Source organism: Bufo bufo, chromosome 2 (genome assembly GCF_905171765.1).
Source record: "Bufo bufo chromosome 2, aBufBuf1.1, whole genome shotgun sequence".
In the NCBI taxonomy this organism is placed as follows: domain Eukaryota; kingdom Metazoa; phylum Chordata; class Amphibia; order Anura; family Bufonidae; genus Bufo; species Bufo bufo.
The window spans coordinates 27,859,500-27,874,605 of NC_053390.1; the positions used below are offsets into that span (position 1 = coordinate 27,859,500).

Genomic DNA, 15,106 nt, shown 5'->3' on the forward strand with positions numbered 1-15,106 from the left:
GTGAGGGGGAGGCTCTGTGATGGGGGGAGGGGTCCTGCTCCGCCCTCCTGACTCCTGGAGATGGATGATGGGAGTCACACAGTCCCCCGATGTCTTCTTCACTATTGTGTACTCCTGTGGATGGAGAGAGACACTTAGGGAATAAACCCTTCAGGGGCCATGTGCTCTCCTCCGGCCCTTTCCTCCTGGGTACAACGTGCCTACTTACCTTCTCATGGCTCCTACAACATGACTATTGGTCACTGGTCACATGATACATCACTCACCATACTGGGGGCTGATCTTCAGGTTCTCCGTCACTTGGAAGGTCTGGAGGCCGTTCTCCAGGACCCTGGACTCTTCCTATCACTTCCTATGATGGATTCTCCTTCCCGATGTCTGACTTGTTACACAATACAATAAAGAGGAGAGAAATCTAGAAAAGTTTACCTCTCCGCTCAGCAGGGAGATGATCTCCAAGGTGAGGTCTAATATTCTTCTGCTGATCTCCTTCCTGTCCATCCTTGGTGGCTCATTCAGGAGAAGGCTCGTATTGCTGGTTTTCTTCATCCTCCTCCAAAAAACAGGAATAAAGGTTAATCAGTGAGTCCCATGTCCCCGATAATGAGGCCGAGAAAAAGTACAACTCATCCCGCAAAACTCAGACCCTCATAAAGCTGCACTGACGGGAAAACCCTGAGCTCCGGGTGTATCTAAGCTCCTGGCAGTGCAGGGTGTATCTAAGCTCCTGGCAGTGAAACCTCATTCACATGGAGCAGATTCTCTCATCCAGCAATGAATGATGACAACCCCCACTATCCCCACTACTACTCCCCCCATCATAGTAAGCTGAGGAGAGGAGAAGGATTCCTTGTGTGTAATGGAGGAGAATCTCCAGAGGTGACATGTCTGAGCTCTCCACCACACTGTCTCCTCACAGCTCATCTTACCTGCAGGCTGGAGGAATGGCTGATACCAGAGAGAACAAGAGCCCTGACTACCGACCAGGACCTGCCCAGTATCTGCTGCACTGCCAGAGCTGAAGGACCTGGGGTGATGTCACCGTCATGTGATCATTGCAGGGGGCGTGGTTTAGCAGTGGAAGGAGAAGAGGTGGTGAAGGACCTGGGGTGACGTCACTGTCATGTGATCAGTGCAGGGGCGGGGCTTATCAGTGGAGAGGAGAAGAGGTGGTGAAGGACCTGGGGTGATGTCACCATCATGTCATCAGTGCAGGGGCGTGGTTTAGCAGTGGAGAGGAGAAGAGGTGGTGAAGGACCTGCGGTGATGTCACCGTCATGTGATCAGTGCAGGGGGCGTGGCTCATTTCTGGATTGGATAAGAGGTGGTGAAGGGCCTGTGATAATGACCATGTGACATGAGGGGCGGAGCTCCTGTGCTCTGTGTGGAGCAGTGAAGGACGGATCTCTAGTGACTGTTTCCATTACTTCAGGAGGATCTTCTCGTTGTCTCCTGTAGGGGGCAGACCTCGCAGTGTGAGCTCCTCAGTGATGGGATGGATGGGCCTCTCATAGAAATGTCTCCCATTTGCAGCGCTTCTTCAGTCCCTGGTTCATAGTCAGAGATCAGGATTCGCTCTCTGACTACATTGTCCTTTCTTTGCAGGTTCCGCACCTGGAAAGTTCTGTATTTAGTACAATGTGTGTCTGTTGTGTAAGATCCGGAGGAGAAGGATTGGATTGTGCGCTCCTTCTGGTTTCTTCGTATCTTCTAGAAGGAGACGAGACGTCCTGTGCACAGCGGTGACTTGTGCTCCACACATCGGTCTCTGTAGTAGAATGTGCCGCAGTGATGCCGCGTCCGGTCATATTCGGTGCAGTTTTATAGAAGTCCCAGGCGCCTGCTCGCAGCACGAGAAGCCGGCCAGGAGTTGGTATAAGGGCTCATGCACACAACCGTTGTTGTTTTGCTGTCCGTTTTTCAGTATCTGAGATTTTTTTCTTTTCTCTGATTTAAGTCCTTTTCCGTTCCGTTATTACCACAAAACATACTCGTATGGTTTCCATATGCGATCCGTTTTTGTGGATCGGAAACAGTAACTTATTAATAACCAAACACATGAGCAGTCTGGGCTGGGCATAGCATTTCTACTGTATGGATCTGCAAAATACAGATGACATATGGATGTGTTCCGTGTGCGCTCAGTTTTTTTTTTGAGGACCTATTGACTTGAATGGGGCCTCGGACTGTGATTTGCGGACAATAGGATATGTACTACTTTTTGCGGAACGTTAATACAGAAACGGAATGCACACAAAGTACCTTCTGTTGTTTTTGCGGATCCATTGAAGTGAATGGTTCTGTATACGGTCCGCAAAAAAAAAAAAAGGAACAGAAGCGGAAAGATAATACGTTCGTGTGCATGAGCCCTAAGTCTGAGAAACGTGTGTGCCCCGCACCAGAGCTCCCAGTATGAGCCGCTGGGGTAAATCTGGGGCGAGGTTACCAGTTCTACAATTTAGAAAAGATCAGGAAATCTGCTGCTATGTGGTCTCTGGAGCACTGCATATTAGAGGAGAATGCCGGTCACTGTAATGCGGTTCATCAGTATTTCATTGTGGCCATAGATAAGACAACAGGAATCTGCTCATACAGAACCTTATGATCCCCCCTCAGCCTCAGGTGTTTTCCTGTTGTTTTACAGCCTGGAATTAAAAGGGATTTTAATATAGATTTTCTGTAATGAACCTGACAACATAATCCAGATTATTACAACAGAAATATCGGAAAGATGTGAATTAGAGATAAGTGCGCCTTTTCACATTCGGTTAGTTTCAGGTTCACCAAATTTTTTTAAAAGTTCCGTTTGGACCCAAATCGACTCTTCCTAAACTAAAGTTGCTCCAATTGCCTTGAAATTTGGTATACGAGGGGTGTTCAATAAGTTATCTACCCCAGTATGTTCTGTCAGTGTTAGAGAGCTGAGCTTGTCTGTGCAGATTGAGATATGTCTGTACAGTCGTGGCCAAAAGTTTTGAGAATGACACAAATATTAGTTTTCACAAAGTTTGCTGCTAAACTGCTTTTAGATCTTTGTTTCAGTTGTTTCTGTGATGTAGTGAAATATAATTACACGCACTTCATACGTTTCAAAGGCTTTTATCGACAATTACATGACATTTATGCAAAGAGCCAGTATTTGCAGTGTTGGCCCTTCTTTTTCAGGACCTCTGCAATTCGACTGGGCATGCTCTCAATCAACTTCTGGGCCAATTCCTGACTGATAGCAACCCATTCTTTCATAATCACTTCTTGGAGTTTGTCGGAATTAGTGGGTTTTTGTTTGTCCACCCGCCTCTTGAGGATTGACCACAAGTTCTCAATGGGATTAAGATCTGGGGAGTTTCCAGGCCATGGACCCAAAATGTCAACGTTTTGGTCCCCGAGCCACTTAGTTATCACTTTTGCCTTATGGCACGGTGCTCCATCGTGCTGGAAAATGCATTGTGCTTCACCAAACTGTTGTTGGATTGTTGGAAGAAGTTGCTGTTGGAGGGTGTTTTGGTACCATTCTTTATTCATGGCTGTGTTTTTGGGCAAAATTGTGAGTGAGCCCACTCCCTTGGATGAGAAGCACCCCCACACATGAATGGTCTCAGGATGCTTTACTGTTGGCATGACACAGAACTGATGGTAGCGCTCACCTTTTCTTCTCCGGACAAGCCTTTTTCCAGATGCCCCAAACAATTGGAAAGAGACTTCATCGGAGAATATGACTTTGCCCCAGTCCTCAGCAGTCCATTCACCATACTTTCTGCAGAAGATCAATCTGTCCCTGATGTTTTTTTTGGAGAGAAGTGGCTTCTTTGCTGCCCTTCTTGACACCAGGCCATCTTCTAAAAGTCTTCGCCTCACTGTGCGTGCAGATGCGCTCACACATGCCTGCTGCCATTCCTGAGCAAGCTCTCCGATCCCGGTGGCACTGGTGGCACTCCGATCCCGCAGCTGAATCCTCTTTAGGAGACGATCCTGGCGCTTGCTGGACTTTCTTGGACGCCCTGAAGCCTTCTTAACAAGAATTGAACCTCTTTCCTTAAAGTTCTTGATGATCCTATAAATTGTTGATTGAGGTGCAGTCTTAGTAGCCACAATATCCTTGCCTGTGAAGCCATTTTTATGCAACGTAATGATGGCTGAACGCATTTCTTTGCAGGTCACCATGGTTAACAATGGAAGAACAATGATTTCAAGCATCACCCTCCTTTTAACATGTCAAGTCTGCCATTTTAACCCAATCAGCCTGACATAATGATCTCCAGCCTGACATAATGATCTCCAGAGTTAACAAGACGATTACTGAAATGATCTCAGCAGGTCCTTTAATGACAGCAATGAAATGCAGTGGAAAGTTTTTTTTGGGATTAAGTTAATTTTCATGGCAAAGAAGGACTATGCAATTCATCTGATCACTCTTCATAACATTCTGGAGTATATGCAAATTGCTATTATAAAAACTTAAGCAGCAACTTTTCCAATTTACAATATTTATGTAATTCTCAAAACTTTTGGCCACGACTGTACATGCAGCACACACAGGAGCAGTTCAGTCTGATGCAGGGCACTCAACTAGTTTTATTAAAGGTCCACATACCTCGGTCTGCAGTCAGGTGAAGGTCCGAGCTGAATGCCAACAGTAAAGATGAAGGCCACCATTAGTGCCCCTAGTAAGGCTACTTTCACACTCGCGTTTTGTGCGGATACCTTTTGTATTATCTTTAACATAGCCAAGATGGATCCGTCATAAACTCCATTGAAAGTCAATGGAGGACGGATCCATTTTCTATCGTGCCAGATTGTGTCAGTGAAAAAACGGTAAAAGCAGCATTTTGGTGTCCGCCTCCAAAGCGGAATGGAGACGGAACGGAGGCTGAACTGATGCGTTCTGAGCAGATCCTTTTCCATTCAGAATGCATTAGAATGCAAACTGATCCGTTTTTGACCGCTTGTGAGATCTCTGAACGGATCTCACAAATGGAAAGCCTAAGAATAATGGTGACTGGAAGCTCAGGACAGGACCTGCGCTCCAGTGTGATGACGTCTCGCAGGTCCTATCCTGAGCTTCCAGTCAGCGAGTGTTTCCTACAGCGCGAGCAAATGGAGGAGGTACGTTTTTTTTTTTCGTTTTTCTTTTAACACAAGTGGCGGTGGAGGTAAAGGCTGCACTAATGAGCGCTCTACAATGGAAGCACTCATTAGTAGCAGCCCGTACAGGGCCACTAAAATACCGGCCTTGCTGGTGATCTACTGGCCGGGTGGCAAACCTAGCCGCAGAACAGGCATATGTGTTTTTGTTCCATATCCAATCCCCATTCTTGGTGGATTGGATGCGGACCCCTTAATTTCAATGGGGCCACAAAAGATGCAGACAGTACACAGTGTGCTCGCTCATCTTTATGCAGCCCCATTGAAATGAAGGGGTCCACATCCAATCCACCAAGAAAGGGGCTTGGATATGGAACAAAAATATCATAGTGTGAATGGAGCCTTATCTTTATTTCACTAGTAGGCTACTTTCACACTAGCGGGTTTGCTGGATCCGGCAGGGCTCAGTTAAAACGCTTCCGTTACGGATAATACAACCATCTGCATCCGTTATGAACGTTCTTCTATTGTGTCAGAGAAAACGGATCCATCCCCATTGACTTGCACTGTGTGTCATGCCGGATCAGTTTTGCTCCGCATCCCATGACAGGAAAGGACCTGTGGTGACGTCACTGCGCTCATCACATGGTCAATCACATGATCTTTTACAATGGTGATGGACCATGTGATGAGCGCAGTGATGTCGTCAAAGGTCCTTTTCCTCACAGATGAAGACAGAAGAGATGCCGGCTGCGCGAACAAGTGGATTAAGGCAAGTTAAATTATTATTATTATTTTTTTAACCTCTCCAGCCCTATTGTACTAAGCATTCTGTATTAAGAATGCTATTACAGGGAGTGCAGAATTATTAGGCAAGTTGTATTTTTGAGGATTAATTTTATTATTGAACAACAACCATGTTCTCAATGAACCCAAAAAACTCATTAATATCAAAGCTGAATATTTTTGGAAGTAGTTTTTAGTTTGTTTTTAGTTTTAGCTATTTTAGGGGGATATCTGTGTGTGCAGGTGACTATTACTGTGCATAATTATTAGGCAACCTAACAAAAAACAAATATATACCCATTTCAATTATTTATTTTTACCAGTGAAACCAATATAACATCTCAACATTCACAAATATACATTTCTGACATTCAAAAACAAAACAAAAACAAATCAGTGACCAATATAGCCACCTTTCTTTGCAAGGACACTCAAAAGCCTGCCATCCATGGATTCTGTCAGTGTTTTGATCTGTTCACCATCAACATTGCGTGCAGCAGCAACCACAGCCTCCCAGACACTGTTCAGAGAGGTGTACTGTTTTCCCTCCTTGTAAATCTCACATTTGATGATGGACCACAGGTTCTCAATGGGCCATGGGTCATGTCATTAGATTTTCTTCTTTTATACCCTTTCTTGCCAGCCACGCTGTGGAGTACTTGGACGCGTGTGATGGAGTATTGTCCTGCATGAAAATCATGTTTTTCTTGAAGGATGCAGACTTCTTCCTGTACCACTGCTTGAAGAAGGTGTCTTCCAGAAACTGGCAGTAGGACTGGGAGTTGAGCTTGACTCCATCCTCAACCCGAAAAGGCCCCACAAGCTCATCTTTGATGATACCAGCCCAAACCAGTACTCCACCTTGCTGGCGTCTGAGTCGGACTGGAGCGTTATTGAGGTGGAGTGCACTTGGCTGGAGCCTGTAATACAACAGGGAAACACTGCCACTATGTGGTATACAGCCAGGTCACCAGCCCACCTATATCATAACAGGCAGTCATTATATTTTATTCCCACATACATGTTACAGGATATAACAAAGCATACAGAAAAATGAACAAGAGAAAATCATTTACAAAGATATTGCAGCAGGGTGACCTGGAATACAGCATGTCTTGCAGCCATTTTAGGAAGAACACATGTCTCTTTAACTGTACATCATCTACTCAGCCTAGCATGTGCTGCAGGTAAGTATAATGCTACTAAAAATTGCTAAGTAACCATGGCAACCAGGACTGCAGTAGCGTCCTGGTTGCCATGGTTACCGATCAGAGCCCCAGCGATTAAACTGGGACTCCGATCGGAACTCTCCGCTGCCACCAATGATAGGGGGGGGGATTTTAATTAGGAGGGGGAGCCGCACTGGCCACCAATGAATGTACAGCAATACAGGGGAGGGAGGGGGGGCCCACTGGCCACCAATGAATGTATAGCAATATAGGGGAGGGAGGGGGGCCCACTGGCCACCAATGAATGTACAGTAATACAAGGGAGGGAGGGGGGCCCACTGGCCACCAATGAATGTACAATAATACAGGGGAGGGAGGGGGGGCCCACTGGCCACCAATAAATGTACAGTAATACAGGGGAGGGAGGGGGGCCCACTGGCCACCAATGAATGTACAGTAATACAGGGGAGGGAGGGGGGCCCACTGGCCACCAATGAATGTGCAGTAATACAGGGGAGGGAGGGGGGGCCGCACTGGCCACCAATGAATGTAATACAGGGGAGGGAGGGGGGGCACACTGGCCACCAATAAATTAAAAACTGGGGAGGGAGGGGGGGGGGGTGCCCCCTCCTGCCTGGCAGCACCTGATCTCTTACAGGGGGCTATGATACGCACAATTAACCCCTTAGGTGCGGCACCTGAGGGGTTAATTGTGCGGATCACAGCCCACTGTAAGAGATCGGGTGCTGCCAGGCAGCAGGGGGCAGTCATGTACACAGTTCTTAGTATATTCTAACTTGAAGCGTCCCCATCACTATGGGTACGCCTCTGTGTTAGAATATACTGTCGGATCTGAGTTTTCACGAAGTGAAAACTCAGCTCTGAAAAAGCTTTTATGCAGACAGATCTGCGATCCGTCTGTGTGAAAGTAGCCTACGGCCACGGACGCGGATGCCAATCTTGTGTGCATCCATGTTTTTTCACGGACCCATTGACTTGAATGGGTCCGTGAACCGTTGTCCGTCAAAAAAATAGAACAGGTCCTATTTTTTTGACAGACAGGAAACACGGATCATGGCCGCGGATGAACAACGGTGCATTTTTCGAGTTTTCAACGGACCCATTGAAAATCACGGAAAACGGAACAACGGCAACGGATACACACAACGGTCGTGTGCATGAGGCCTTATAGTGTGTGCTAGCACAAAAAATACCCCCTTACAATGTGTGCCAGTACAAACAAAATGCCCCCTTATAATGTGTGCTAATACAAAAAAATGCCCCCCTTGTAGTGTGTGCCAGTACAAAAAATACCCCCTTATAACGTATGCCAGTACAAAAATACCCCCGTATGTGTGTCAATTAAAAAATACCCCTAATAATGTGTGCCAGTTAGAGTTGAGCGAACACCTGGATGTTCGGGTTCGAGAAGTTCGGCCGAACTTCCCGGAAATGTTCGGGTTCGGGTTCGGGATCCGAACTTGACCCGAACTTCGCCCCGAACCCCATTGAAGTCAATAGGGACCCGAACTTTTCGGCACTAAAAAGGCTGTAAAATAGCCCAGGAAAGAGCTAGAGGGCTGCAAAAGGCAGCAAAATGTAGTTAAATCCCCTGCAAACAAATGTGGATAGGGAAATGAATTAAAATAAAAATAAAATAAATTAAAATTAACCAATATCAATTGGAGAGAGGTCTCATGGCAGAAAATCAGGCTTCATGTCACAGCAGAGAATCAGGCTTCACGTCACCCACCACTGGAACAGGCCATTGTCAGATATTTAGGCCCCGGCACCCAGACAGAGGAGAGAGGTCCCATAGCAGAGAATCAGGCTTCATGGCATAGCAGAGAATCAGGCTTCAAGTCATAGCAGAGAATCAGGCTTCATGTCATAGCAGAGAATCAGGCTTCACGTCACCCACCACTGGAACAGGCCATTGTCAGATATTTAGGCCCCGGCACCCAGACAGAGGAGAGAGGTCCCATAGCAGAGAATCAGGCTTCATGTCACCCACCATTGGAACAGGCCACTGTCAGATATTTAGGCCCCGGCACCCAGACAGAGGAGAGAGGTCCCATAGCAGAGAATCAGGCTTCATGTCACCCACCACTGGAACAGGCCACTGTCAGATATTTAGGCCCCGGCACCCAGACAGAGGAGAGAGGTCCCATAGCAGAGAATCAGGCTTCCTGTCACCCACCACTGGAACAGGCCATTGTCAGATATTTTTAGGCCCCGGCACCCAGACAGAGGAGAGAGGTCCCATAGCAGAGAATCAGGCTTCACGTCACCCACCACTGGAACAGGCCATTGTCAGATATTTAGGCCCCGACACCCAGACAGAGGAGAGGTTCATTCAACTTTGGGTTTGCCCCGCAATATAATGGTAAAATGAAAATAAAAAAAGGATTGAATGAGGAAGTGCCCTGGAGTACAATAATATATGGTTAAGGGGAGGTAGTTATAAATGTCTAATCTGCACAAGGGATGGACAGGTCCTGTGGGATCCATGCTTGGTTCATTTTTATGAACGTCAGCTTGTCCACATTGGCTGTAGACAGGCGGCTGCGTTTGTAATGACGCCCCCTGCCGTGCTGAATACACGTTCAGACAAAACGCTGGCCGCCAGGCAGACCAGCACCTCCAAGGCATAAAAGGCTAGCTTTGGCCACGTGGACAATTTGGAGACCCAGAAGTTGAATGGGGCCGAACCATCAGTCAGTACGTGGAGGGGTGTGCACACATACTGTTCCACCATGTTAGTGAAATGTTGCCTCCTGCTAACACGTTCTGTATCAGGTGGTGGTGCAGTTAGCTGTGGCGTGGTGACAAAACTTTTCCACATCTCTGCCATGCTAACCCTGCCCTCAGAGGAGCTGGCCGTGACACAGCTGCGTTGGCGACCTCTTGCTCCTCCTCTGCCTCCGCCTTGGGCTTCCACTTGTTCCCCTGTGACATTTGGGAATGCTCTCAGTAGCGCGTCTACCAACGTGCGCTTGTACTCGCGCATCTTCCTATCACGCTCCAGTGCAGGAAGTAAGGTGGGCACATTGTCTTTGTACCGGGGATCCAGCAGGGTGGCAACCCAGTAGTCTGCACACGTTAAAATGTGGGCAACTCTGCTGTCGTTGCACAGGCACTGCAGCATGTAGTCGCTCATGTGTGCCAGGCTGCCCAGAGGTAAGGACAAGCTGTCCTCTGTGGGAGGCGTATCGTCATCGTCCTGAGTTTCCCCCCAGCCACGCACCAGTGATGGGCCCGAGCTGCGTTGGGTGCCACCCCGCTGTGAACATGCTTCATCCTCATCCTCCTTCACCTCATCCTCGTCCTCCAGTAGTGGGCCCATTGCTGGCCACATTTGTACCTGGCCTCTGCTGTTGCAAAAAACCTCTCTCTGAGTCACTTCGAAGAGACTGGCCTGAAAGTGCTAAAAATGACCCCTAAGTGTTTTCTCAAGAAGACATAGAAGTGGTATTGTAACGCTGATAACGGCGTCATCGCCACTGGCCATGTTGGTGGAGTACTCGAAACAGTGCAACAGGGCACACAGGTCTCGCATGGAGGCCCAGTCATTGGTGGTGAAGTGGTGCTGTTCCGCAGTGCGACTGACCCGTGCTTGCTGCAGCTGAAACTCCACTATGGCCTGCTGCTGCTCGCACATTCTGTCCAGCATGTGCAAGGTGGAGTTCCACCTGGTGGGCACGTCGCATATGAGGCGGTGAGCGGGAAGGCCGAAATTACGCTGTAGCGCAGACAGGCGAGCAGCGGCAGGATGTGAACGCTGGAAGCGCGCACAGACGGCCCGCACTTTATGCAGCAGCTCTGACATGTCGGGGTAGTTGTGAATGAACTTCTGCACCACCAAATTCAGCACATGCGCCAGGCAAGGGATGTGCGTCAAACCGGCTAGTCCCAGAGCTGCAATGAGATTTCGCCCATTATCGCACACCACCAGGCTGGGCTTGAGGCTCACCGGCAGCAACCACTCGTCGGTCTGTTGTTCTATACCCCGCCACAACTCCTGTGCGGTGTGGGGCCTGTCCCCCAAACATATGAGTTTCAGAATGGCCTGCTGACATTTACCCCGGGCTGTGCTGAAGTTGGTGGTGAAGGTGTGTGGCTGACTGGATGAGCAGGTGGAAGAAGAGGAGGAGGAAGCTGAGTAGGAGGAGGAGGCAACAGGAGGCAAAGAATGTTGCCCTGCGATCCTTGGCGGCGGAAGGACGTGCGCCAAACAGCTCTCCGCCTGGGGCCCAGCCGCCACTACATTTACCCAGTGTGCAGTTAGGGAGATATAGCGTCCCTGGCCGTGCTTACTAGTCCACGTATCTGTGGTTAGGTGGACCTTGCCACAGATGGCGTTGCGCAGTGCACACTTGATTTTATCGGATACTTGGTTGTGCAGGGAAGGCACGGCTCTCTTGGAGAAGTAGTGGCGGCTGGGAACAACATACTGTGGGACAGCAAGCGACATGAGCTGTTTGAAGCTGTCTGTGTCCACCAGCCTGAATGACAGCATTTCATAGGCCAGTAGTTTAGAAATGCTGGCATTCAGGGCCAGGGATCGAGGGTGGCTAGGTGGGAATTTACGCTTTCTCTCAAATGTTTGTGAGATGGAGAGCTGAACGCTGCTGTGTGACATGGTTGAGATGCTTGGTGACGGAGGTGGTGGTGTTGGTGGTACATCCTCTGTTTGCTGGGCGGCAGGTGCCAACATTCCTCCAGAGGTGGAGGAAGAGGCCGAGGCGGCAGCAGCAGAAGAGGTAGCAGGGGGAGCCTGAGTGAGTTCCTTGTTTTTAAGGTGTTTTCTCCACTGCAGTTCATGCTTTGCATGCAGGTGCCTGGTCATGCAGGTTGTGCTAAGGTTCAGAACGTTAATGCCTCGCTTCAGGCTCTGATGGCACAGCGTGCAAACCACTCGGGTCTTGTCGTCAGCACATTGTTTGAAGAACTGCCACGCCAGGGAACTCCTTGAAGCTGCCTTTGGGGTGCTCGGTCCCAGATGGCGGTGGCCAGTAGCAGACGGACTCTCTTGGCGGCGGGTGTTCTGCTTTTGCCCACTGCGCCCTCTTTTTCTACGCTGTTGGCTCGGTCTCACCACTGCCTCTTCCTCCGAATTCTGAAAGTCAGTGGCACGACCTTCATTCCATGTGGGGTCTAGGACCTCATCGTCCCCTGCATCGTCTTCCACCCAGTCTTCCTCCCTGACCTCCTGTTCAGTCTGCACACTGCAGAAAGACGCAGCAGTTGGCACCTGTGTTTCATCATCATCAGAGACGTGCTGAGGTGGTATTCCCATGTCCTCATCATCAGGAAACATAAGTGGTTGTGCGCCAGTGCATTCTATGTCTTCCACCGCTGGGGAAGGGCTAGGTGGATGCCCTTGGGAAACCCTGCCAGCAGAGTCTTCAAACAGCATAAGAGACTGCTGCATAAGTTGAGGCTCAGACAGTTTCCCTGATATGCATGAGGGTGATGTGACAGACTGATGGGCTTGGTTTTCAGGCGCCATCTGTGCGCTTTTTGCAGAAGACTGGGTGGGAGATAATGTGAACGTGCTGGATCCACTGTCGGCCACCCAATTGACTAATGCCTGTACCTGCTCAGGCCTTACCATCCTTAGAACGGCATTGGGCCCCACCAAATATCGCTGTAAATTCTGGCGGCTACTGGGACCTGAGGTAGTTGGTTCACTAGGACGTGTGGCTGTGGCAGAACGGCCACGTCCTCTCCCAGCACCAGAGGGTCCACTAACACCACCACGACCATGTCCGCGTCCCTTACTAGATGTTTTCCTCATTGTTACCGTTCACCACAATAAGAAAAAAAATTATTTGGCCAATGTATTGAATTCAAATTCAGGCCTTTTTTTACAGGTACCTAACACTATCTGGCTATCTATTTAGGTACCGTATTACACTAATACAGGCACAGCAGTAACGACAGATTTAGCTGAATATAAATTGTAGGCCTAGTATTTAGGCCCTGGATGACAGGTATCCCTTTTACGGACAGAATTAGACTTGGAAATGCACGGTAGCGTGTGAAGTTATTGAGGATGACCCTATCCGCACCTTCAATGTAATATACCCTTTTATGGATAGATTTAAACTTGGCCTGATACAGCAGAAAACAATTATTTAGGGAATTGCTAAGTTGGGAATTGTATTCAACCCAGAACAAAAACTGTGCTTCGGCAGACAGCAGACAGTATTACAATTGGCTAGCCACAGCTGAAACACCAGATTTAGGGTACTGCTATTTTGGCAATTGTATTTTACCCCTCAATAAAATAGCAAGCACAGCCAAGCCCCTGATGTAGGATATAGCAAAAAAAAAAACATACTATTGTTGGTTAAAAATGGACTTGGTGGCAGCTTGTGCTGGCGCACCACAAGACACAAAATGGCCGCCGATCACCCCAGAAAAAAAGTGACTGAAAAACGCTCTGGGCAGCCTTAAAACAGTGAGCAATTGAATAGCAGAGGTTGTATGATACACAGCTGTATATCGATCACTTCAGTAAGTAAATCACTGTCTAATCTCGCCCTAACAGCAGCAGCTGCATCCTATCCCTACACTGATCAGAGCAGAGTGACGTGCGGCGCTACGTGACTCCAGCTTAAATAGAGGCTGGGTCACATTCTGCACTGGCCAATCACAGCCATGCCAATAGTAGTCATGGCTGTGATGGCCTCTTGGGGCAAGTAGTATGACGCTTGTTGATTGGCTGCTTTGCAGCCTTTCAAAAAGCGCCAAGAAAGCGCCGAACACCGAACCCGAACCCGGACTTTTACGAAAATGTTCGGGTCCGTGTCACGGACACCCCAAAATTCGGTACGGTTTACAGTTCGGGTTCGCTCATCCCTACTGCCAGTACAAAAAATACCACCCTTTTAAATTGTGCCAGTACAAAAAATGTTCCTTATAACGTGTGCCAGTACAAAAATACCACCTTATGTGTGCTAGTCCAAAATGCCTTCTTATGTATGCCAGTACAAAAAATACCCCCTGATAATGTGTGCCAATACAATAAATACCCCCTTATGTGTGCCAGTACAAAAAATACCCCCTTATGTGTGCCAGTCCAAAATGCCCCTTTATGTAGGCCAGTACAAAAAATACACCCTGATAATGTGTGCTATTACAATAAATATCCCCTTATAAAGTATGCCAGTACAAACATACCCCCTTACAATACAGTTAGGTACATATATATTTGGACAGAAACAAAAAATTTAAAATTTTTGTTCTGTACATTACCACAATGGATTTTGAACAAAACAATTCAGATGCAGTTGAAGTTCAGACTTTCAGGTTTAAATCAGTGGGTTGAACAAAATTATTGCATAAAAATGTGAGGAACTAAAGCATTTTTAAACTTTATCCCTTCATTTCAGGGGCTCAAAAGTAATCGGACAAATTAAACAATTGTAAATAAAATGTTAATTTCTAATACTAATAAACTCATGGACATCACCAGACGCTGTGTTTCCCCCTTTTTAATGCTCTCCGGGCCTTTATTGCAGCGGTTTTCAGTTGATGTTTTTGGTCTTTTCAGTTGATGTTTATGGTCCTTTCTGTCTGAAGTTTAGTCTTTAACAAGTGAAATGCTCTATTGGGTTCAGATCCGGTGACTGACTCGGCCATTCAAGAATATTCCACTTCTTTGCTTTAATAAACTCCTGGGTTGCTTTGGATTTATATTTTGGGTCATTGTCCATCTGTATAATGAAACACAGACCAACCAGTTTGGCTGGATTTGAGCACACAGTATGTCTCTGAAAACCCCAGAATTGATCCGGCTGCTTCTGTCCTGTGTCACATCATCAATAAACACTAGGGACCCAGTGCCACTGGCAGCCATGCATGCCCAAGCCATCACACTGCCTCCGCCGTGTTTTACAGATGATGTGGTATGCTTTGGATCATAAGCTGTACCGTGCCTTCGCCATACATTTTTCTTTCCATCATTCTGGTAGAGGTTGATCTTGGTTTCATCTGTCCAAAGAATGTGCTTCCAGAAGTGTGCTGTTTTTTTAAGATGTTTTTAGCAAAGTCCAATGTAG

At 47.7% G+C, this 15,106-nt stretch overlaps 2 protein-coding genes across 2 annotated transcripts in view; both read right to left on the bottom strand.

The window, feature by feature from the left end:
* The window catches only part of LOC120990673 (zinc finger protein 585A-like), a 1,368,789-nt gene that overhangs the window by 83,467 nt on the left and 1,270,216 nt on the right, over positions 1-15,106 (bottom strand). The gene's annotated exons all lie outside the window — the stretch shown is intronic.
* The window catches only part of LOC120991237 (gastrula zinc finger protein XlCGF17.1-like), a 250,829-nt gene that overhangs the window by 17,486 nt on the left and 218,237 nt on the right, over positions 1-15,106 (bottom strand). The gene's annotated exons all lie outside the window — the stretch shown is intronic.